This window comes from Acipenser ruthenus, chromosome 7 (assembly GCF_902713425.1).
Source record: "Acipenser ruthenus chromosome 7, fAciRut3.2 maternal haplotype, whole genome shotgun sequence".
Classification (NCBI taxonomy): domain Eukaryota; kingdom Metazoa; phylum Chordata; class Actinopteri; order Acipenseriformes; family Acipenseridae; genus Acipenser; species Acipenser ruthenus.
The window spans coordinates 40337036-40363175 of NC_081195.1; the positions used below are offsets into that span (position 1 = coordinate 40337036).

A 26140-nucleotide genomic window follows, 5' to 3' on the forward strand; every position below is an offset into this window, starting at 1 on the left:
CATTCGAATGTAAATCAGGAAGGCGATTGTTATACTTCTCATGAAGTATTACACACAGGAGCTAACTGCAGCGTTTTTTATTCTAGTGGGAATGTTTTCATTTTCATCTGAAGAGTGACCTCTGATCTCAAAAGTATAGGGATACGAATGGTCTGGCATAACCTTCAATGACTACCAACCCTAATTAGATAGGTGACGTCACTGCCAAGATCTCCATAGAAACATTCAGCACAAATCAAATATGCTCTGCAGAGTGGCATAGTTTTGTCGACCCCTGAATACGACCTGCTCCCAGAGGAAAGCAATTTAATGCTTCGCTGCTCATAGAGCAGTATATATGAATCACAAAAACCTTAGATACATTACAGACAGCTACATCTGAGCAAAGCAGCTCCTAAGCTTCTTATCTTCAGCCCGGCAAGCTTGTTTCACCTCAGTTTAGACATAAAGCCACATGGCAGGCTGCCGTAGCATGCTGTTGCCAAGCAACTGCTACCATATTTAACATAGGAGAAAAAAATACATACTTTAGACCAAGAGACAGCACAGGGGCAGTTTTCACACAATGTATTCTGATTAAACGATGAACTGTAAATATTCAAGAGTCATACTTGTATTCAAACCTTATTTTGCTAAAAAAAAAAAAAAAAAGCTTCTTGCAAAATAGGCAGTTTTTCATATACCGGTATAGTTAATCCATACATTTCCAAGAACTCACAAAGAGCTAAATGGTAATTTTAGGACTGGAGTGTTAAGCTATACTTCCTTGAACAAGGTTTTCAAAACCAGGGGAGGGAGAGGGGAGTAATTTTACATCAGTATTAAAAAAAATAAATAAATAAATAACAAAGCAAATATATAAAACATGAGTTTACTGTATATAATAATACAAAAAAAAAATACATTTTAATTTTTTACATATTCCACTTATTTCCTCAAGTTAGAGGAAAGCAACGTTTCTGTAAGGTGTTCCTGTCTCGTTTTCTTTTGAAATGTTTTCTATGTTGTTTTTTACACACTTAAGTCTTTGCCAAATTGTATCGTTGTGACTGGCTTGAGTGTATGCTACCTGATGCTTTTGAACTGTGAAGATGTTAGTTCCAGCAGCAATTTAAAGACTTAGTAGATTGCACGCTGAACACAAGAACTACATGTTGAGTTCCATGCTGGACATAACCCTGTAACATCACCTTTTTCACATGCATTATAAATAATAAAAGCTACTGATATATACCTGCTTGGCTAGATTCTCAAAGCACTTCACTCCAAATTATTACCAAAACAGAAACCAGGTGCTTGTAAGTTGTTTCTTATTCGTTTAGATTCATATATGTTCAAAAAGTGACAAGTATTTTCTTTTAACATTTTTTGGTAAAACTTTCATACTAAACCTATTTATGAGCAAGCCTTTTTACGCAGAACACAACTTCAGTGCAACTGCGGTGGGACCAGAGTAAGGGTGGATATGTAAAAAGTCTCCTTTTGTAAATACCATTATACAGAGCTGTATTATTATTACTGATATACTAATATTAATTGATTACAATAAATACACACTATTTACAATATACATTTACACAAAAACCCCTCTTCATGCACAGGTCTCCTACACTGCCACAGTGCTGTATACACTTACTTACATTAGTGTCAGGTAATTTACACAGTAGCAAAATATATCCATTTTGCATTAGTGCTGTACGTGAGGGTGACATTACTGAACAGCTCGATCATGGCGGATAAACGGTTAGGGTGGATATGTGACGGGAGGACACATTACTGACTACTGTATTGAACAATGAGAATTCCTCATTGTGTTCAATATGTACGAGATAAACAACGATGAGTATTGAATTGGTAAAAATAATTGACTGGATTATTGTCTTTCCGGTTTCATATTAAATGAGGTAACCACATATCCAATGAATGTGTTCAGCTCATCGTCTCATAAAGGAAATATTACAAGGAGTAAGGTACAGTAGTACCACGTGTTAACTTCTTCAGGTGATTTAAATAATATACACAATACCGTGCAAGTTTTTTTCGCTTATAGCTTTTTAGTTATTAATTGACTTGATGGATTGACGGTAATACAACAGGTAAACTATGAAAATTGACAATGGGGCTTAGTTTTGTTCAATTTGTATTTGTGTATTAAAAACCTATTCTTAAGTTGATGTTCTAGCCGAGTTCCAGTAGGTACATAAATGATATTCTCAACTTAATTCAAGATTTTCAAACTTGATGTTCTATTGGTCTTATATGTTTTCCTATTAAAGTACTACTTTTTACAAAACTATATACTAAGACATACAAACTGAAGTACAAACTTCCTTTTTTAATATAAAAAATAAAGTCAGTGTTAAACTTGAAGGTGCTTTCCTACCAGAGTACATGAAGCACCAGTCTTTGAATTAACAGTTAATTTACAGACAGGACTGAGATCCAGCCCTTTTTTGTATTAATCATGTGGGTGAATGTTCTTTATATTGTATACTTTAGAAGGTGAGAATTAGCAAGCTCAGTTTATTTTCTGTACGAGTAGGTGGGTTTCTACCTTGATAGCACACATAACATTGTTTAACTATACTAGTACATATATACTTTATTTGGTACAACAGGGAGCTCAAAACACACTTTTTTCAACGTAGTTACTGATTTGCTTGAAACCCTGTAATAACCTTCACTATTATCAGACTGTGCTGCTCCACAAAGAAAGGGGGAGGGGGGCTAGCAGCCTACTATTACTGGCTGAGTTGAACCGAGTGCCTGAAGGGGAAATAAAATGCAATGTCAGTGGGGTTGTGACAATACTGTAAGAACAATAACAGGAGTCAACACAGAGGAAACATTTTGGATGCACGTATTCTCTCCTTGTTCTGCTTTCCATGCTTTGGAAGTGGCAGTTCTAACAAACTATTTACCTAGTAGATCTGGCCTAGCAATATCCATTCAGGATATTCACAAACTTGGCAGATTATTATTATTATTATTATTATTATTATTATTATTATTATTTCTTTATTTAGCAGACGCCTTTATCCAAGGCAACTTACAGAGACTAGGGTGTGTGAACTATGCATCAGCTGCAGAGTCACTTACAACAACGTCTCACCCGAAAGACAGAGCACAAGGAGGTTAAGTGACTTGCTCAGACTCATACAGTGAGTCAGTGAGTGAGCCAGGATTTGAACCGGGGACCTCCTGGTTACAAGCCATTTTTTTTAACCACCGGAACACAGAGAGTTGTCTGCGCTATCACGTAAGACTTTTGGAAAGACTGGTGATCAGAAAGTTGGCACTGCTGAAAACAGAAGGTGTTTATTCTCACCGAAGATGATTTCTTTATCTGGGAAGCTTGCAGAAGTGACCCTGAGCTGAGATACTCGCTGTCCTTGATTATTCTGTGGAAAGGCTTGTGTGCTTGCATTGCTTCATCATACAGAGGATGATTTTAAGTTTCTTTTGACCTGTACCAGAATGTTTTCTGAATTTAAATGATTGCATAATATGAAAAAAAAATATTTCAGCTAGCCCAGCGTTTTGAATTCTAATACTAGGAGTTATTTAGTTTTAAATTGCAATATCAAGCTATTAAAAGTAGGCTATTCATTTGAAAATTAAGAAATAAATAGCAAAAGAGATGCATGTAATTTTGAACTGAGTAGTTTGGGATAGTATATTACATTTTGTAACAACTGAACTTGTACTGTATATGTCTACAGAAATTAGTGCTATAAAAACTTAGCTTTGATTGAGATAAATTGAATTCAAACAAGATTTAAAGATGGGTGTTTGCTCCAGCTGAGTTCATGGGTATTCAAACTGAATTTTATTATAGCTATGGTTGCATTTTGAAACAGTCTTCATCTACTAAAAATAAACAGAATATATTTAGCTCTTATTTTTTTTTTCATCATAATAATGTTTAAACAAACTTAGATGTATTATCTATAATAGTGATAAGGCAATTTGCAATGAATCCTTGAATTCAATTAATTCATATGGCTAAGAAAATATTGATTGGTATATACTGTAATGGAGCTACAGTGTAATACTCTCTTGTTTATAATTGTCATAATGTTTATTATTATTGCTGTTATTCTGATAATTGAATATATTCAAACTTTCTTTGTGCAAAAAATAAACAACCTGTTTAAAGATATGCAAAGGTAGCATTGAACCATTTTGCAAGACACCATCAAGCAGCAGTGATGAAATCAATCGGATGCCCAACCATCAGGTCAATGCTTAGGTCTTAACAGAAAAACATCTCCAAAAAATGAAACCAATGTTTACCCTATAAAAACCGTAAGAACACCGGAGACAACTACTTACTTTGTGTTCACTTTCCCCCTGGTTCATGGTGCAGTTTATTGCATTTTGTTGATCACAGTGTGATTCCCATCTGTGCTGTTATTTGATTTGAGCAGTTCTAAAGATACCTTAAAAAATCCAGATAAGTAATTTTGGGCAATACCAGAAAAAAAATGGGTCAATTCACTTTTCAGACAGTATAAACACAAAAAGACATCAGTAAAAAGCTCACAAATGTTTAAGGGGATTAATTGAACACTGAAAAACAGAAGCCCTACTTATAATGCTTTTACAGTAGGTGATGAACAGTGCTATATAAATCTACAGTGCATTATACAAATTACAAAGCCTGCATTCCCCTATTCACCCTTCCACCTCCAACCTTAACTATAGCTGATTTCGAATCAAGAAAAGTTGGTGGTCTGGACAAAACAATCATTTCTTAATGTTATGCAATGACGCATGAGGTTTCAACTTAAACATAGTGCCCTCAAAAAAGTATATTACTAGGCCAATATGAAATCTCTTTCATTAAGATGACCCATTATGTATAGGTCACAGTCCTACATTAATAGATATAACTATTATCAGGCATCAAACTGTACTGTGACAGTCCAATCTATAAGTACTTATTCTGAAAAAACTGGACAATGGATTGGTCCATTTTTCACTAGGACATTGTTTTGACACCCATCACTGCATATGGCTAAAGCAACTGAATTTGCTTCTAAAGATGTGAACTGAATTAGTGAAAATGAACAGTGCAAGAAAGCTTCCAAATTATTAGGTTATTTCTTAATACTCTTTAAGGGTTTACTCTTTTTACTTTTCTCATATAATCCAAAAAGCAATACACTGATATGCCTGATTTACTGTAATTGTCTATCTTGTGAAAAGTACTTACAGAATTTATAAGGCTACTGAAAAATGAAAATCTAATGTTATATGTTTATACGTGTGGTAGGACGACATCTTATGGTTTCTGTTGGTGATCACAAACAGGATGGAATACACAACGCTCTTATAACCATGAGAGATCATCCTGCTACATGTATAAAAATATTATAAGTCATGACTTCTGAACAAAACAAAATCTGAACCCTTAATACATTTTAAATTTGTTTTATTATAATTTTTAAACAACAATTATTGTTGACCTTGACCTAGAATGATTGTTGAATGAAAATCCTGCGGGACAAAATAAGAGGTGCTACGATTTTCAGAACAAAATGCTCACAGAAAAAAATACTGTCGCAATATGGGGGCCATTGTTGTCCTCTCTGCAGAAAATCAAATAAGAGGAAATCAAAATGAAAAACGGAACACACAGTGCCGACCTCAAAAAAATCAGGAGGAGGAGGAGGCTGAGGCCAAGGTTTGATGTAAAAAAACTAGTATTGTTTTTTTTAAGTAGTCCCTTTGAAAAGAATGGCCTTTGAATGTAACCCAATTAAACAATATGTTCCAAGTGTCTTATTGTTATCACAATGATGGATAGATATCATCAACACAAAATAAGGATTGATTACTATGCCTTCCTGTCGAGCAATATTGGAATGTGAACTTTTCACTACTTTAGGACATGATGGTGTAGACCTCAAATGAATCTCACATCTCAAATCTCAAAACACAATAGCTGTTCTTTCAATTTCTAATCTTATCAAGTGTTAAATGATTAGTTAACATATGTACAACAGCAGAACAAGAGTTGACAACAAAAATTAGTAAGTCATAATGAAGATAAATGGTAGTCTCATCAAGACCACACATTACATGTAGTGGTGAAACTGACAATGATGATGTTGCTTGGAAACATTTTGTCAGACAAACAATACGAAGCATGTCCAGCATATTATCTTTGTTTAATAGACTGGTTATTAGTATTTCCAGACCCATTAACAATATTCTATGTGCAAAATGTGGAAATGTATTTACAGTAGGCCGTGTTTGTCCATAGAGCTACAGAGACTGACAGGAAATTTGACAGGATATATGTTTATGTTTCTATAAAATAAAAGACTATACAGATTGTATAGTACAAGAAAAGAAGAAATTGAGCTGTCACATTGTTATGTACTACACTTTAATTTGTTATATCCTTAGTAATAGTACAACACACTTACTCAGTAGCTGGATGTTAAATCTGTTTCTCCTTTATGTAGTGCGCAACTTGAACATCATATCATACTGCCCTTATTTGGCAGTCAACAGCAAAACACATAACCAATTCAAATACATAACATTTCCTCCCAACTTAATCATACTGTTAACAAATCGACAATTTTAACGTTTCTCTGTAACAACAGTTGGTATAGCCTCCACATTTGGTACCTGCTTTCGGACATCAGGTGTTGGTTGCACAGTTTCATCAACGCTCTCTTCCACCTCCTTGTCTGCAGAAAGGATTGGTGTTGCAGTAGTGGTGCTTTCCTGAGGTGCTGAAGATGGAATGAAAGTGTTCATCAACTGTGATGTTCCTGGATGTTCTATATCTGAGATTTTTCTATTTATATGTTCCAGGCGATCCAGTAGCTGGTCAGCGTGACGTTTCCATCTCACTTCATCTCCAACGTCAACTGTAGTTAAAACTCGATGGGTCCACTTCTCCCCCTTCAAGTACCGCTTGACCAACTGTGATCTGCCTTTCTTTTGACCGTGCTTGTCAGCATAGTATCTGGGACTCCTAGTTCTTCAAGACCTCAGATGCCACGTCTGTCTTCAGCAAATCAAGATGGGAGCGAAGCTTTTGGTTGAGAAACAACAATGCTGGGGATTCCTTTGTTGTTGCATGGGAGTGTTCCTGTATGCGAGCAGGAAGATGTCCAACCTCTGTAGTACAATAGCATGTTCCCCATGGTTTGTACAAAACGCTCTGCCAGGCCATTGGTGACAGGGTGATAATTCACTGGAAATGAACTGAGGTCCATTGTCACTGACAGTCTGCTCAGGAATCCCATAACGACTGAACTGCCCTCGCCACACTTGAATGGTTTGGCTGACGGTGGTGGTGGTGTCCATTACTTGAATTTCTGGCCACTTTGAGTGGGCATCTACAATGACCAAGTACATGTGTCTCTCAAATGGTCCAGCAAAATCCACATGGATGCACTGCCATGGACTACTAGGCTGAACACGCGGATAGGAAATGCATGTCTGTGCCTGGTGTTCAAGCATTCTCACAATTCCCAGATGCCCACATGTAGCTCTTCCACGACACGGCTGTGCAGTTTTGACAGGACTATCACTTGGATTCCCCACATCAAACAACCTTTTTGTACTGAAAGTTCACGTTCTCTGGCGTAGAATGGTGCCAACTCACTCGATGTCTGTTTTCACAGCAGAACTTCCCTTTGTTACGATCTCTAAGACTCTGGTTTCCCCTTTAATTTCAGAACTGCTGATGGGCCATCTCTCAATCTAACTGATGTAAAAGATGTCAACTGTGTCAGCTTTGTCATTGTGAGCTACCTGAAGAGGCAATCTTGAGAGCCCAGCTGCATTGCCATGAAGAGCTGCCTCCTTGTACTCGATGCGGTAGTTGTGAGCTGACAGCAAAAGAGCCCACTGTTGCATTCTGGCTGCAGCTAGCGAAGGGACACCTTTATGAGGACTCAAAATTGTGGTGAGGGGAGGGTGGTCAGTAAGGAGGGTAAATTCACGACCATAGAGATAGTGGTGGACCTTGCGAACTCCAAACACTATTCCCAAAGTTATTATTATTATTATTATTATTATTATTATTATTATTATTATTATTATTATTATTATTATTATTAATTGTTTATTTAGCAGACACCTTTATCCAAGGTGACTTACAGAGACTAGGGTGTGTGAACTATGCATCAGCTGCAGAGTCACTTACAATTACGTCTCACCCGAAAGATGGAGCACAAGGAGGTTATGTGATGTGGTATTTGAACCGGGGACCTCCTGGTTAGAAGCCCTTTTCTTTAACCACTGGTTAATTTGGGCATAGTTTTATTCAGCTTTGCTGAGAGTCCTGGATGCAAAGGCAATTGGCTTTTTATCACCATTTGGTAAAACATGTGAAATGACTGCACCCACACCATGAGAATGAATGTAACTGTCTCACATTTTCTGTTGCTGGGGTATCCAAAATTTCTTTAACTTTCTCCGGCTATTTGTGCAATCCGACAGTATCAATCATGTGACCCAGGTACTCCAAAGAAGTTTTGAAAAATTCACACTTCCCCTTGTGAACACACAAGCTGAAATTTTCTAGGGGCTGCAAAACCCTGTACAGGTTCTTTAGGTGTTCAGCATCATGCCTTCCAGTCACCAGTATATCTTCCAGATAACAATGTACATTAGGCAAACCCTGCAAAACATGATCTGAGGCAAGACTAAAATGTAAGCGACTGTGGCAAAAGAGGCCCTTTTGTGTGGAGATTGTGAGGTACTTTCTTGAGTTTTCTTCAACTCTCATTTGTAGGTAAGCATGTGACAAATCCAGCTTGCTGAAACTTTGGCCTCCTGCTAAGGAAGCAAACAAATCTTCAATGCGCGGAATAGGATATTGTTCCACATAAAGAACAGGGTTAATCATCACTTTAAAACCCCCACATATTCTCACCTTTTCATTCTTATCTTTCTTCACAACTGGTATAACTGGCATGGCCCATTCGCTAAACTGTACAGGTGACAAAACTCCAGCCTCCGTTAAACATGTCAATTCAGCCTTCACCTTCGGTCTTATGGCATACGACACTAGGCGTGGTTGACAAAACCTTGATTTATGTTGTGGCTTCAGAGACATCTTCACTTCTCTTCTGAAAATTTGCTTTCGGCTTCCTTTGTTTTCCTTACGAGCAGTCTTTTTTTTTCCCTCTGCAAACGCACCCTATATGGTCTTTCCTGCCACAGTTGTGACAAGTTTGTTCTTTATACCAGCAATCATCATCACTGTGATTAGCTTTCCCACAGCGTCCACATTTGTAAGTCAATCACGCCTCTGTTAAAAGATGTTTCTGAGTTGCTTCACTTTTCTGTCTCGCAGCGCGTCATCCAGATGTGTGTCAAACTAGCAGTGTTCGGCTAATTTCTTTAAGACAGCTAGGGATTGTGCAACGGACTCACCCTCTTCATAATTCCGCTTGTGAAAACGGAACCTTAAAGCGATAACAAGAGGCTTGGGGAAGAAATGTGCCCGTAGTACCTCTACAATACTGTCAAAGGTTTTATCCCCTTGTTTTAGCCACTTGTTTTTCCTCACTTATATTTGACGTGACAAAATGTCCAAATCGCTCGACATAAGTAGTCCACTGTTCCTCATTTTCATTAAACGCATCAAATGCCCTATGGTAGCCACCATCTTCCCCGTCTAATACAGCTTCACTCGTGGTATTGAAATTACTTTTCAGAAAAGTACAAATTTAGCTCATCAGGTACAATGAGGAATCGTGTTCATAAATACCTCGTCGACAATTTATGTTACGTACTACACTTTAGCTACTTATATCCTCAGTAATAGTACAACACACTTACTATTTAGTGTGCATGCGCAACTTGAACATCACATCATACTGCCCTCATGTGGCGATAAACAGCAAAACACATAACCAATTCAAATACATAACACACATTATTTGTTATCTTTTGTTTTTGGTGTTCATAAGTTCCAATTATATTGTTTTTCAATATAAAGCCTGTTAAAGTGCCTGGCCAAACTTATCAAGAATGTCAGTTTACTGAAACATACAAACATTTAAATTCAAGCAACTGCAGTGCATAAACAGTCATTGTTATTTTGTTCTATACACATCCCCACTCTATAGCCGTTTGATCTGATTATAACTTGGCTTGAGTCACCATTTTTATTATTAAGGGTATTAAACCCTTGAGTTACATTTCAGAATTTAACTTCAGTAGTACAGTACTTCCTGTTGAAGCCTGGAATCCTGGATCGTTTTCTTTACTTCCAGTGAATGCATAAATCTTATCTTGTACACATAACCAGCTTCAGACAATAAAGCAATTTCTATTGTTTTGAATTGGAGTCTTATTTCCTTGAGAATGAGTTTAGTGAACAAATATCAGTTGTCGATGTGTCTGGGCAAGAACTCAGGTAAGACAGCCATTAAATGTATATATCTAAATGCTAGAAGTCTCAAAAACAAAATGTTACAACGTGAAGCTACTGCACTAACAAGTAACTATGATGTGATAGGTGTTACAGAAACTTGGTTATCCGAGAGTGATGGAGATGAATATAATATTAGTGGGTATACACTGTATAGGAAAGACAGGCAGGACAGAAGAGGCTATACATCAAAAATAGTCTTGAAGCCCAGGTGCTAAATCTGGAAGAAAAAAACAACGCAGAATCAATATGGGTTAGAATAATGGACAAAAACTCAAAGGGCATAATAATAGGGGTATGCTATAGACTGCCAAATTCAGACACTGAACAAAATAATCTGTTATACAAGACATTAGAAATGTGTGTATGTGACAGAGACAGAATGATTCTTGGTGAATCTCTCCTGACCTGTGAGGGCACTGTGTAAAGGGAACAGAGTGCCCTGGACTGGATGGCCAGACAATTCATTCCCAGGGTTAGACAGAAGTCAGTCATCTAAAAAGGGGGTGTAGCGAAGTGATCTGTTCCTTGTTATGGTAAACGCTAAACCGGAAGGAGACCTGTATTGTAATCATGAGTATTTTGTTTGTTTGTCATGTCTAAAGCATCACAGCATGGTCTCATTTGAAGTGCTAGTTAAAACCCCAAAAGTAACAACTAAAGCTAAGGTTTACAATTTTAAAAAGGCAAACTATGAAGGAATGAAACAGAGACTAACAGAAGTAGATCGGAGTAAAATAGAGAAAACATCCACAGAAAAAAGATGGCTATTTTTCAAAAATGTATACTAGAGGTGCAAAACAATTACATCCCAAAAGTAGACAAATCAAAATCTAAAACAAAGTGGCCAAAATTGTTTAATAGATCCAGTTTTAAATAACTTTAGCATAACAGAGGCAGAAGTGTTAGAGGGAATAGGAGCTCTTAAAATAAACAAATCCCCTGGGCCGGATGAGATCCTCCCAATAGTACTCAAAGAAATGAAAGAAGTTATTTACAAACCGCTAACCAAGATCATGCAACAGTCTCTTGAAACAGGGGTTGTACCGACAGACTGGAAAATTGCAAATGTAATACCGATCCACAAAAAGGCAGACAAAACCGAAGCAGGTAACTACAGACCAATAAGCCTGACTTCTATTATATGTAAACTTATGGAAACTATAATAAGATCCAAAATGGAAAACTACCTATATGGTAACAGCATCCTTGGAGACAGTCAGCATGGTTTTAGGAAAGGGAGATCGTGTCTAACTAAACTGCTTGATGAGGCTGCAACAATGGATAATTGCAAAGCATATGACATGGTTTATTTAGATTTCCAGAAAGCTTTTGACAAAGTCCTGCATAAAAGATTAATTCCACTGTGTAACAATTTTTTTTTTTTTTTTTTTTGGTTCCTGGGTAGTAAGTGTTATTTCCTAATTGCTTATGCCTCAAAAGTATAGAAAATGGCTATTATTCCCCACAAACTTTGCTTTTGTGACCAGGACAGTGATATTTTGAAATGTACCTATTTCCAATGAGAAAACGGGCAAATTTGTGTCTTTTCGTTCACATAAAGTCAGAAAAAAACAACATATGAATCCAAATTAACATGTATTTATACTAAAGTAATACAAAAATGACTACAAAAGATTTAGAAGTGAGTAGTTTTTCGAGATATACAATTATACTGTAAATCACTTTCACGAATCAGCCCCCAAATGTAGTCAAAGAAGACAACGCAGCGATCTGATTCATGCATTCAAAATTCTAAATGTATTGGCAATGTCGACCCAGGGGACTTTTTCAACCTGAAAAAAGAAACAAGGACCAGGGATCACGAATGGAGATTAGATAAAGGGGCATTCAGAACAGAAAATAGGAGGCACTTTTTTACACAGAGAATTGTGGGAGTCTGGAACCAACTCCCCAGTAATGTTGTTGAAGCTGACACCCTGGGATCCTTCAAGAAGCTGCTTGATGAGATTCTGGGATCAATAAGCTACTAACAACCAAACGAGCAAGATGGGCTGAATGGCCTCCTCTCCTTTGTAAACTTTCTTATGTTCTTATGAGTCTGTAGACACTTTATTAACACCGGTATCACTAATAAACAACAAAGAGGCTGCAAACTGACAGACTTAGGTCAAGGTTCTATCTAAAGACAGTTGCGAAGAGGCCATAAACAGGGTTTGAAATTAATCAAAGCATAGTCAGTTGACAATGAAAGTATTTTTAAATAAATAATTATTGGCCTTAGGAGGATGTCCTTGCATAAACTGGGACATCTTCCTGCGGCGAATAAAAACTGTATACCACAAACGATCCTGCTGTATCCTCTATTTATACAGTGCATATGTTCAGTTATTTGCTAGCCCCATTTGTTTCTGAATATGGATGTTAAAAGAGAATGTAATCCAGCTAGGGTGTGTATACTGTACTGTAAATACCTACTAGTTGGATCTTAGTTAATTGGTAGAATAAATATCTGATTTGTGCATTTGTACAAGACTTTTACTTGCTATTTGCAAACTTAGTTTTTTTTTTCTTTTTTGTATCACCTTCAGCTATATAATGTGGTGTAAAAATATACCGTAATACAGTAAATAAACAGTTTTTCTTTCGTTATTCACTAAAATGCTCACATAAAATGTAAAGTGATTATGTTCCCTTTATTTGCAAATGTCACATATTGTTACAGAGAAAAGCTCAGGTTGCCAATTACCATCACTTATCTCAATGTTACATGTTTTACCACACACATTTTTGTGGTTTCTTTAAAATTCTTGAAGATACAGCTTTGTACTATATTATCTCCTTCTCCTCCTCCAGTGGATCCCTCCAGCAAAGCCTTAATGTATCAGATTTGTCAGTGTCAACGTAAGAGCCAATCTCTCCAGCCCACATCAGCCCTCACATCTCACATCCATTAATTCTGTGATACCAGTTCTAGCCATGCAGAATGGAAAAGGGGCAATTATTTGATAAAATAATTAAATTAAATGACATGATTGTCTGCCCTTGTGGATATAATTGATATGATAAACCAGTTTGACCAGATTTTCTCTTGTTATTGACAATTATAAATCTGACAAGACGGTTCAAAGAACTAACCTGTTCTGAGACCCTCACATGCTATATCAGCTAACCCACTTTGCTATTTAGCAAACAGACTGTTAAACCTCCAAACAAAACAGTTAAACTAACTACAGTTTACAATAAAAACAGCATTTTCTTACCTCTCATCAGCATAAACTGTATTTTTCAAAAGTCCAGGCAAATTGTGGGAGGAAATTTGCCACTACTGAACATTATATTCTCACCTGCAACAAGACAAAAGACATGTAAAATCACAGAGGGTCAGGACTTTTGAAACACTACATAAGAACTTATTTTCTGTAGTTTTCCTGCCTTTATTTTCTCTTTGACTCAATGTGACAGGGTACACCCCATCCCTGTGTGTATTTGTGTTATTTTATATTTGTTATTATTTAAAATGGATTGTGTTATTGTTGTTTGTGCAGCATGGACGGGGTTAAACTTCCCCATCCATGCTAAACACATGCAGAATCCATCTCCAGATTGATTGATTGACTCATTTATTATTAATTTGGAGACGGTCACATGTATATAAACCCGCAGCTTTGGCTGATCGGGGAAGGAGGAATAATAAAGAAAGACAGTAAGAACTGAAACAAAAAAGAATATAACAATTGCTAGGCGCGCTGGCTTTTCACCAGAGTGATACTTGTTTATTTAGTGCTCAGTTTTTTTGGAGGTTTGTCTGTTTGTTTTGCCAACAAGCCGTTTTCTTTTGCAAAGTGTTTTGTTTTGTTAAATCTTTTTATTTTACAATAAACCGGCGCATCAGCACATTTATTAATACCTCACTGTCCTGACTGTCTGTGTTCCTTCCTGGTCTGAGGTCAACACCAGCTATCCTGGTCACATATGGTGTCCTGCGTAGGATAAACCACCGCCTCCACAAGTCAGTCCAGGAAGTAGTGCAGGGTTTTTTGTGAACCCCCCCCCCCCCAAAAAAAAAACAACCCATATTATAAAATGGGAAGGAGCAGCCGCAGGAAGGAGCAGCCGCAGGAAACAGCAGCCGCAGGAAACAGCAGCAACCTCCCCAGCAGCAGCAGGAGGCACACCAATAGCAGTGCATGGCCGGTCGCAGGTCCTGCCACATCTCTGCTACGGTGGACGTCTGCCTCTCCTGTCTGGATGAAGAAGGGTGGTGCTTCCTGTGTGGCGAGGTCAGGCACCTTCCACTCAGCCAGAACAACGCATGGCAGGAGAGAGAGGAGCCTGAGCGCCCGGCGGCGGTGGGAGAGGACCCGCTGGCTCCGAGGCGGACGAGTCAACTCTCCTCTGAGGGAATCTGGTACTGGCTGGTGGAGCCTGAGAGGAATGTCAAGGAGGCCCTCCCCGATGTGATCAACCTCCTGAGGGCCCAAGATGGGGAGTGATGGGAGGCCTGGGAACAGCAGCACTGCACAGCGTCCGTCCGAGACATCACCGTTATGGTGCTGGACTACCTGAGAGCAGACATGAGAGGGGCATCGCCATCTCTAGTCCCATCAGGAGGAGCCACATCTACAGTCCTCAGCGACCGAAGGAGAGCCGCATCAGTTCCCCGCGACTGAGGGAGAGCTGCACCAGTCCCCAGTGACAGAAGGAGATTACCCGCTGCTCTCGCCTCAACCACGAGGGGCAGACTGCCCACTGCTCCTGCCTTCACCACCAGGGGAAGACTGCCTGCAGCTCCCACCTTCACCACCTGAGGAAGACTACCTGCTGCTCCCACCTCCACTGCCAGAGGGAGACTACCTGTTACTCCCATCGCCTGGGGAGGCCAGCTCGTCATCACCTGGAGAGGCCAGGTCGCCGTCACCCGGAGAGGCCAGCTCGCCGTCACCTGGAGAGGCCAGCTCGCCGTCGCCAGGGGAAGATTGTACACCCTGCCCCTGTGTGTATTTCTGTTATTTTATATTTGTTATTATTTAAAAGGTATTGTTTAATTTGTATAAAACTGGCAAATCCTCACATTTATTCATACCTCGCAGTCTTGTCTGTCTGTGTTCCTTCCTGGTCTGACGTCACCACGAGCTATCCTGGTCACACTCAAGCAAAGCAATTTTTTTCTGCAACAATACTATACTGTAGGTAAACTAAGCCACGCTGTCATATGGTGCTGCATACCTTCACGATAAGCATGTACTTACAAATCTGTAAGAAGACTTTAGGCAAGCACAGGAAAGATGTTTGTTTTCTCATTTAACCCTCACCTTCAAACTTACTCAAGTGAAACAGTTTCCCTCTAACCACCTTGTTAATATTTAGAAAACACACACTTCTGAGAATCAATATGGGTAACCTACTTAAAAGAATGATGCTCGTCTAACTAAATATTTACAGAATATGTGGAAAGTGATATGTACAGTAATTCTTACATTTCAGTCTAAAGTGGGTCATTGTGAAGAAACCTTTAGCAGGTATTTTAAAAGGTAAACCATGTTGTTGTGCTTCCCTATCCCAATTGATTGAGGGTGTTATAACAGCTAAACAGTGCTGTCTGTATGCAAGAAACTTGACTGCATACAGTGTAACCAAAGTCATGATAATCATTTGAAACATTTTTTAAAGTAAACTCTTTTAAATAAATAAAAAATACATTTTAACACGTAACCCCTAATCATTCCATCTACAAATGATTCTGCAGAACCAACAGTGTTGTAATCTATTAGCTAGGCATGATAAAGTTTAATAGTTTATATATCTCCAACCTAGAAGGACATCCTTCTTCCATAGGCCACAGTTGTTACTCATGAGTTCTCTCTTGTACTAGGCTTGCAATACAGCCCTTATCAAAGAAAAATAGTAAACTAAAACCTTGAATTCAGTGGGACAAATGGCAATTTGATTAGTAAAGCAGTTATATAATATTCCATCACATATTCAGCAAAGGAAATTAGATGCTTTAGGTGAAATATTTCCCTGCCATCCGGCAGTGCAAAGCAGCATTATCTCTTCATACCAAATAACCAGGGGAGATAAAAACCCTAACTAGAGCATCTGATTGTGCAAAACTAGTAATTACAACAGGCTGCTCTTGAGACTAGAAATGCAATTTTTATTCAGCATTGCTTACCAATGAACAATTAATATTTATGTGGCATTGGCACAACCACTACATGTAGCTACTGAACTGAGTGCTGTATATTCAGAATGAAACAAGGTGCATGATCCACCAAATGCATTTTTGAAACTGCTAAATAAGAGCAGATTAGTGACTCAGTTATTCAAGCTGGTTAACCAGCCAAAGTCTCAAATCAAATTATGTTTCTTTGTTCTTTATGCTGTATCAGAGGTATTTTATGTCTGTTTTTTTAAGGGTAGATACAGTAGCTTCAAATGTCATTTTGTTTGCATTCCCCTTTATTATGGTGTTTGTAATCATGCTGAGTGTTTCTGGGTTCTCTTGCTCCAATAATAAGTTATTACCCTTTTTCTCTAAATCTGTCTTTACCTGTCTTTGAGCTGATTTGAGCTTGTCTGGGGAATCCTAAGTACTAGGAGTGAACGGCCTTCTTCATTATACAGTGTGACCGTTCAACTCTACCAGCTCTACCTACTCAGTGTTTATAAATGTAGAGTAAGTGGGGAGCGCATGATGTCACAGGACTTGAATGGAATGAGAAAGTCTGTTCAGTCCCTGTTTATGATTTTGCAGAAAAGATGATCCCCAGGTAAAATTTAGAGAAATATACATACTGTGTTTGTATGTTATTTTTGTAAAAATTATTTGTTGTAATGACACTGGAGTGACCACTTGGTGCTGTTTCAGAAAGAGATGTGGGAAAGGATACAGACTTATCTAGGAAGAGAAAGAGAACTCTGTATCATTGGCCTGTGACCCTTGATCTGAAAGGTGGCTATCTTTGAAAGGTGCACAGTGAGTTTGCACAGGGGAGAGTGAGTGAAGAGGTTTTGCAGTCAAGAGTTGGAATACAAATAGGGTTACCATGTGGCTCCAGATTGACCGGATGCTGTGAGATAGAATGGGATTTCAAACTTGCCCCTAAATTGAAATAAATGAATGTGTAAATGAACCATCCTTAGCTACAATTAATAATGGTGCTTAAATACCCGCATGCACGTCAAATAATTGGATTATACTAAGAATGAATTGCAGCCAGTCGCTATTTCTTTCTGTTTGTTAAAATTTAATCGCCCCGTATTATTCTGCAAATACAATCAAAGCATCATCATCTCGTTGCTCTAGCGATAGATTAGCTATTCGTTCATTAAGATCTGATCAGAAGCAGCTGATCAGTGTGAATTGTTTGCTGCGCCCAAGCAATTCCACCACAGCAGGATTAATCACAGCAAAGGTGGAGCTCATTTATATGTGAATTACTTTCAAATTAGGGGGGATTTTGAAATCCCGGTCTGTCTCAAAGCATCCGGTTAATCTGGAGCCATATGGTAACCCTAAATACAAAGAATTGGTGTTTGGTCAAAAAGAGTCTTTTTGACCATAAAGAAAGTATTGACTTGTGAGAGTGGAGTCTAGCCTCAAAGTCCAGTTAAATTAGGGAGTGGTTAACATGTAGAAAACAGAAAGTACTGATTAGAGGAGAAACCTCAAAATAGAGCGAGGTAATCAGTGGAGTACCACAGGGATCAGTATTAGGTCCTCTGCTATTCCTAATCTACATTAATGATTTAGATTCTGGTATAGTAAGCAAACTTGTTAAATTTGCAGACGACACAAAAATAGGAGGAGTGGCAAACACTGTTGCAGCAGCAAAGGTCATTCAAAATGATCTAGACAGCAATCAGAACTGGGCAGACACATGGCAAATTACATTTAAGAGAGAAAAGTGTAAAGTACTGCATGCAGGCAATAAAAGTGTGCATTATAAATAACCTATGGGAGGTACTGAAATTGAAGAAGGAATCTATGAAAAAGACCTAGGAGTTTATGTTGACTCAGAAATGTCTTCATCTAGACAATGACCCAGGTTGACCTAATTCTTTTAGATTTATAACTGTTATCTCTACTGAGGACAGCACTTAGTTCTAATAGCAAAAAAATCTCCTACATTGGGAATCAACTGAAAGTTAAAGGGATTTCTCAGCACTGTTCATTTTAGAAAGACTGTTGACATTAACAGTACACACCAAGCAGCAGAGCACCATTGAGCAGAGATACACAAGATAGGAATAAGACAATGGAATTGATTATGATGCTAAATTAATGTCAGCACCTCACATGAAACACTTGTTATAGCTGCATTTCCTACTTCTATCATGACAATTATAGTACTGCAACAACACCAATAAAACGATTCTCTTATTTTTCTGACAAAACTTCCAACTTAAAGCAGTTCTATACCTATAGTACTGAACAAGCTGCCCTGAGATTCCCTTCCCTTACATTACAATGTCTTCATCTAGACAATGTGGTGAAGCTATAAAAAAAGGCCAACGAAATGCTCGGATATATAGTGAAAAGTGTTGAATTTAAATCAAGGGAAGTAATGTTAAAACTTTTCAATTAATTAATTAATTAGAATATCGTGTTCCGTTCTGGTCACCTTGCTACAAAAAAAGATATTGCTGGTCTAGAAAGAGTGTAAGAAGAGCGACCAGAATTATTCTGGGTTTAAAAGGCATGTCCTATGCAGACAGGCTAAAGAATTGAATCTATTCAGTCTTGAAAAAAGAAGACTATTTGGTGATCTGAGTCAAGCATTAAAAATTCTAAAAGGTATTTACAATGTTGACCCAAGGGACTTTTATCGACCTGAAAAAAGAAACCAGGAGTCACAGATGGAGATTAGATAAAGGGGCATTCAGAACAGAAAGTAGGAGGCACTTTTTTACAGAGTGAATTGTGGGAGTCTGGAACCAACTCCAAAGTAATGTTGTTGAAGCTGACACCCTGGGATCCTTCAAGAAGCTGCTTGATGAGATTCTGGTATCAATAAGCAATTAATCGGAGTGGTCAGTGTTCTGTTGCACCAATATTAATACTTCTGTATACAGTATATATATATGCAACTTACACTTTTCATACATTGTTTAGATATCATACATAATGATTACAAATATAACCCTTTAATTAGATCAAAGTCAGTTCAAAAGGCTTCCTGGTGGCACCATACATTTCTCCTTGAGCTCCAGCTTTTCTTATGTGACCAGGGTTTATATTGAGTCAAATGAACGTAACACTATTTTTCCAGGTGTCTAATCTAATGGGCTCAACCTCGCCTCATGTGGTGAACAGCTGGAGTCACCACTACTGACACGAATTTCACAGGTTTTATTTACCCTGCTGCTACTGCAGAAAAAAGTCTCTCCACAGAACAAAAAAAAAACAACCCCACACCCCCCCCTGCTGTGTACAGCTCATACAAACTAACACGCTGCTTCAAGATCCAGTATCATAGCTTAAACTTCATTGTGTTTTACATGTATTTTATTAATACATTAACGTTACAGTAGCACAAAGTAGAATACATGAATAAATAGCTTACACAACATCTGTATGCTGTTTATTGGAATGACCAGGCTTCGTTAGAAAAAGGGCACACGATGACAACCAAACACTGATTCTGAACTCAGCTCACAACCAAAGCAGTCTTGGTATTTGATTTACTGTATACAATTACCATTACAGTAGACATTTAATACAATTACGTTTTAATGGTGTCTAAAAATACAAAAATAAAGTATGTCTAAAACAGTTCATTGAGTTAATTCATCAAAGGTTAGCTCGCGGGAACTTGGTCTCAAGTGAGAATCAGAGGTCTACTGACTTTTATTGAGCTGCACCAACTACTACTTGACCAGAAAGAATGAAAACGCTAATTCAAGAAATGTAAACCAATCTTCGAGGCTAGATCAGAGTTGCACAAAGCAGTTCATAAAGGAAAGAAACACATTTAAAATATCTCCCAAAAGAAAAAAAACAATTTAAAGATAACACATTCCACAATGAGCATTTCCTTCTAAATAAAGTGCCTTCGCTTTAGGAGGAGAGGGAGGGGGAGGGGGGGGGATCATAACCTGTCACCACAGCCAGTTATCTAGAACTGTCATGCATCAGAGCACAAAGCATGGTGAATTGCTATTGTAAACTGAGACATTCTTAACTGTTATTGCCAACACATTGGGAATTAAGTACTCCATACATTCCTACCACGGTATCAATGTCCTAATGACCTCAACAGAATACATGCAACAAAAATAATAAAAGCAGAATACTGCTGAAGACTAAAGCACATATCCATAGCCCTATTATTATTATTATTGAAATACTGCTGTACATCTGATCTGAAACTGCTATATGTATGCTCACATCCAAAAAAATATTCTAACCAAAAAACCACAGCCATTCATTATTATTATTATTATTATTATTATTATTATTATTATTATTATTATTATTATTATTATTATTATTATTATTATTAAAACAAAACAAGACAAAACTCTCCTGTAAAACCCACCAAATGTTTAGGTTTTAAGATATTTCTTTCAAATTAAAAAATCAGCTACAGTATACACATCCGTGTACATTTCAAATGATGCAACACTTGTGTTATTTGTATGGGACACACACACTTTGAGATTAACTGAATATGTTGTTAGGACTGTGAGCAACCAATAGTATTCTAATTTTTAAAGTACAGTATTTAAACTTTGGGGGGGGGGGGGGGGGGGCAGTTGAAAAGTAAATTGATTCTGTAAGGAATACAGCACAAGACATGCTATTGTTTTTAGAGCTGGTATTTCTAAATATAATTTAGAAAGCTATTATAATTTAACCTGAAATAACAAACATGATCTAGTGTACAGATCATATGAAAGACACAGTATCAGTTTAAAGAAAAATAAGTTGAATATAGTACTCAAAGTTTAGTATAAAACAAATCAGTTTTGGGTAAATCCCATATTTTAGTGATTCTAGAAAATCAGATATTCCAATATACATTTTGGAAATTAAACTGTAAAGATAGCACATTTTTTTTAATAGACCTGACCCAGGTTGACCTAATTCTTTTAGATTTATAACTGTTATCTCTACTGAGGAAAGCACTTAGTTCTAATAGCAAAAAATCTACTACATTGGAAATCAACTGAAAGTGAAAGGGATTTCTCAGCACTGTTCATTTTAGAAAGACTGTTGACATTAACACAACACACCAAGCAGCAGAGCAGCATTGAGCAGAGATACACAAGATAGGAATAAGACAATAGAATTGATTATGATGCTAAATTAATGTCAGCACCTCACATGAAACACTTGTTATAGCTGCATTTCCTACTTCTATCATGACAATTATAGTACTGCAACAACACCAATAAAACGATTCTCTTATTTTTCTGACAGAACTTCCAACTTAAAGCAGTTCTGTACCTATAGTACTGAACAAGCTGCCCTGAGATTCCCTTCCTTTACATTACAGACATACAATACAGAGCAAAAAATGCAAAATCTGTAGGCATCCTTACCTGCCTAAGATAAAGTATTTCATTCTTTTACATTTTCCACAGCCTTTGTGAGAAAGCTCCAGTGTTGCCTTGTGCATGTTACCAGCCTAAATGATCTCCATGACTCACACAGAAGCAGATAATTGGCTCTCAAAAAAGTGCTGAAAACATTCATCATAATGGCACTTGCCTGCTGAAGCTAGCAGCTCGCTCAGCTGACTCTATACCAAGGTGTCACTAACTGTTTCTCTATGCTCTGGCTCTCATTGGCTTTCCTTTTCTGCTCTCTAAAATTCTGTCTTAAAGAAACAATGCATCCCCCGTGGCTCAGAAATGTACCATTACAAGAGGTGCTTGGCACAACTAATTATAGTTTAGAGTCATGCCTGTAAGACAAACCTAATTAATTCAGGAGCTCAATTTGAGAGCTACAAGATGCAAATTGGAACTATAGCATCAGTGGAATAGAAAAGAAATCTTAAGTTTTCATAAAATCTATGTTGTTTTGGGCTGTTCAGCAGTAAGTTAAGCTTTTATACCACTACTGGACAAGATCAATGTCTGTGCGGGAACACATTGGTTTGTGCTTGTGTACCGGTGGTCTAACGTTTTTGGCCGGGGGTCCCCCTCTGGCTCACTGAGAAGCCCTCAAAGAGGTGAGCTGCTAGGCGTCCAAGGATGGGAAGTGAGCTTCGCTTGACCCTAGAGGGAGATGCGGTGGCAGAGAGGAGAAAAACGGGCACTGACAGGGAGAAATTAATGGTGGCCATGAAGTCAATTGGCCTGTCTTAATTGCCGTAATGCCCATCAAAATATGTGTCTATTCACAGCAATTATGGCCATAGTGCCCTTTCCGTTACAGCAACTAGAGATGCCTGTACACTCCAAATTAGAAAGTGTTTGGATCAAGAACAATAACACGATGATTATGTGTTTGCGTGGTTAAGTCGTATCCGCCAAAAAAAACAAAACAAACAACAAACACTACCCTTTCAAGCACATGTATTTCTACTGTGCGTAATAACACAATCTCAAAAAAGAAGTCCTGAAAGAAAAGTAGAAGGACTTGCACATTCTGCAACAAAAAAAAAAAAAAAAAATGCGCAAAACTGATCATTTTTTCAGGTCTATTTAAAGAGTAAGTAGCAGGATTCAGAAAAATATAGCGCTAGACATCCCCAATTTAAAATAATGTTTAAATAATGTACCTGTAATTTTTTTTCATTGTTAACATCTTTTTACACTTATAACTTTAATGTATTTTCAAAATGGCTGATCTAGTGCACTGGGGTTTGATATCTGTCCTCTAACTCACAATAAGAAGAACAATAAAAGCAATTCAAAAACATAAGTGCTGGATCGTTATTGCTGTGTTAACTGTTTAACAATGTGGGCAACAAATTACAGGTATGTTATTTAAACAGTTGTAGCAACACTCTTTAAGATACTTCCTTACAAGCGGTTTTCTTTCCAGTTTAAAACTAATTATTTTACTGTAACTAACTTGAATATGGTTCAACTGCCATTTTCCACTTATTTTAATTTTCTTATTTTTACCTCAACAAAACCAGCATAAACATAAATCGCTGGTATCGCAGCAGTCCCACGGTTATTTTAATGGTGATTTTACTAAGCCACCCTCTCACTCATCTTCTCCTTTTTTATGTAGCTGGATAATTTCAGTACAATCCCAGGTGTATACTTTGTGGCTAACTAGTTTAACTTGCCATATTGTGTTATATACGTATTGCTACTTTTATATGGAGTGCATTATTTTATTTTTTTTGGTTTCTGGGTAGTAAGTGTTATTTCCTAATTGCTTATGCCTCAAAAGTATAGAAAATGGCTATTATTCCCCACAAACTTTGCTTTTGTGACCAGGACAGTGATATTTTGAAATTTACCTATTTTCCAGAACATTCCAGATAGATTCAGTGCTGAGTAAACTTGGAGTAACTTCTAGAAATTTCTAGAACTTTACAGTAATATAAATAGTAGTATAAATACAGGGGCCTTAAGCCCACCAGTTCAGTTTAGTTCCAGCTACCTAAGTGGATACATATCTGCATTTTTCTGAGATGGCATCAAGGTCATAGGAGACTTCAAAATGGTGGCATTCCTGATGGGTCTCCAAGGCGGTTTTACCAAGTTTCCCTGCTATCTTTGCCTTTGGGACAGCAGGGACACCAAGGCGCACTACCTCAGGCGGGGCTGGCCACAGTGGACCGAGTTCTCTGTGGGGAGGAACAACGTCAAGTGGGAGCCACTGGTGGACCCCCGGAGGGTGCTGATGCCACCACTGCACATCAAATTGGGCCTTATGAAACAATTTGCCAGAGCTCTAGATAAGGAGTCGGCAGCCTTCAAGTACCTTCAAGACTTCTTCCCTAAGCTGTCTGAGGCAAAGGTCAAAGCCGGTGTCTTCGTCGGACCACAGATAAAGAAGATCCTGGAGTGCAATGAATTCCCCAAGAAGCTCACTAGTAAGGAGAAAGCGGCTTGGAACAGCTTTGTCACAGTGGTTCGTGGCTTCCTGGGCAATCACAAGGCCGAAAACTATGTGGAGCTGGTTGAGACTCTGGTGAAGAACTACGGCACAATGGGCTGTAGGATGTCCCTCAAAGTCCATATCCTTGATGCTCATCTTGATAAATTCAAGGAGAACATGGGAGCGTACTTGGAGGAGCAAGGTGAGCGCTTCCACCAGGATATACTGGACTTTGAACACCACTACCAAGGACAGTATAACGAGAACATAATGGGAGACTACATTTGGGGGCTGATTCGTGAAAGTGATTTACAGTATAATCGTAAATCTCGAAAAACTACTCACTTCTAAATCTTTTGCAGTCATTTTTGTATTACTTTAGTATAAATACATGTTAATTTGGATTCATATGTTGTTTTTTTCTGACTTTATGTGAACGAAAAGACACAAATTCGCTCGTTTTCTCATTGGAAATAGGTACATTTCAAAATATCACTGTCCTGGTCACAAAAGCAAAGTTTGTGGGGAATAATAGCCATTTTCTATACTTTTGAGGCATAAGCAATTAGGAAATAACACTTACTACCCAGGAACAAAAATTGTGTTACATAGTGTACTACTACGACTACTAATAAGTTAAATAATTAAAAATACATTTATATTTTTTTCAAACAAATCCCATCTGGCCCAAATAAATCCAGTTCAGCTAGTTTGATGCTCAAAATAAATGATTAATGTTATAAACCTTACCAAAAAGGTTACATGGATACACATCCAGTTTACTATAAAAAATGTACTAGTAAAAGAAAACAAACAGACTAGTGAACCTGGTACCATGTGTACTTGAGTATCACAGCAGCATTACAGATGTCCCATCCCTGGACATTGCAAGCTTCTGTTGTTTAATTCCAAACAGCTGTTGTTTATGTGATGTGATTTCATTAATTGGTGTTTCTATATCCTGCTTGTCTGGCACCCTCTCTCTTCATTCTAATACTGGTTCTGTTTCAGGCAAGCTTATTTCTTATGTTTGAATGATGTGGTTGTGGGAATTGCCATTGTAGTCAATGCTTGCTTCTGCTCATGTTAATAAGTACTATTTATGTCTGATATATGGACATTAAGAAACAGGTTAAATGTTCCTGCAGCTTTCTGTTTGATAGTGTAAATATAAAATGTGTTCAGGATAGTGCTATCAAATACTATAGGGCTAGTTTGATATATACAATTGAAACAATCAGAAAACTATAAAGAATGGTGGTATGCCTGTCAATTTTGCATGTATTAAAATATGTTTCCTGAATGTGTTCATGGCTGTAAATTAACCAACTGCACCATTACTGCCACATCTGCTCAATGAAAGAGTATATAAACTAATCTTATTCCAATATCAGACTGAAACTGCTGATTTCATTTGCACTCTACAATTCACTCAGAAACCGGGCATTTATTACATGATTTAAGTTTGCAAACTCAACATGAAACATGAAAGATGCTGTATGAAAGCTTAACATTGCTCTTAGTGTCACATAATTTACTTAATGGGCAATGAGATTTCTTTTTAATAAGTTCATGTCAAAACATTACAAAAACAACACTGAAATACATTTTCTGAATGTACCATTCTAAAAAGTAATAAACCTTTCAACTTTATACAGTATCATACAAAGTAACCAAAATACACACCAACATAAAGTAACTGTAATTGTAACAACTTATTGTTAACTGCTTTGGAAAATGTGTAG

The 26140-nt window shown here is 37.6% G+C and overlaps 1 protein-coding gene across 3 annotated transcripts in view; it reads right to left on the bottom strand.

The window, feature by feature from the left end:
* Nucleotides 1-22081, bottom strand: part of LOC117414479 (alpha-1,3-mannosyl-glycoprotein 4-beta-N-acetylglucosaminyltransferase C-like) — a 172553-nt gene extending 150472 nt beyond the window's left edge. For all 3 annotated transcript variants that reach the window (XM_059026944.1, XM_059026943.1, XM_034024239.3), the window contains exons 1-2: nt 21929-22081; nt 13639-13722 (exon numbers count right to left, since the gene is read on the bottom strand). The gene's annotated coding sequence lies outside the window, so the exon portion shown is untranslated. The remainder of the gene's footprint in view (nt 1-13638; nt 13723-21928) is intronic.
* Nucleotides 22082-26140: the final 4059 nt, after the last annotated feature.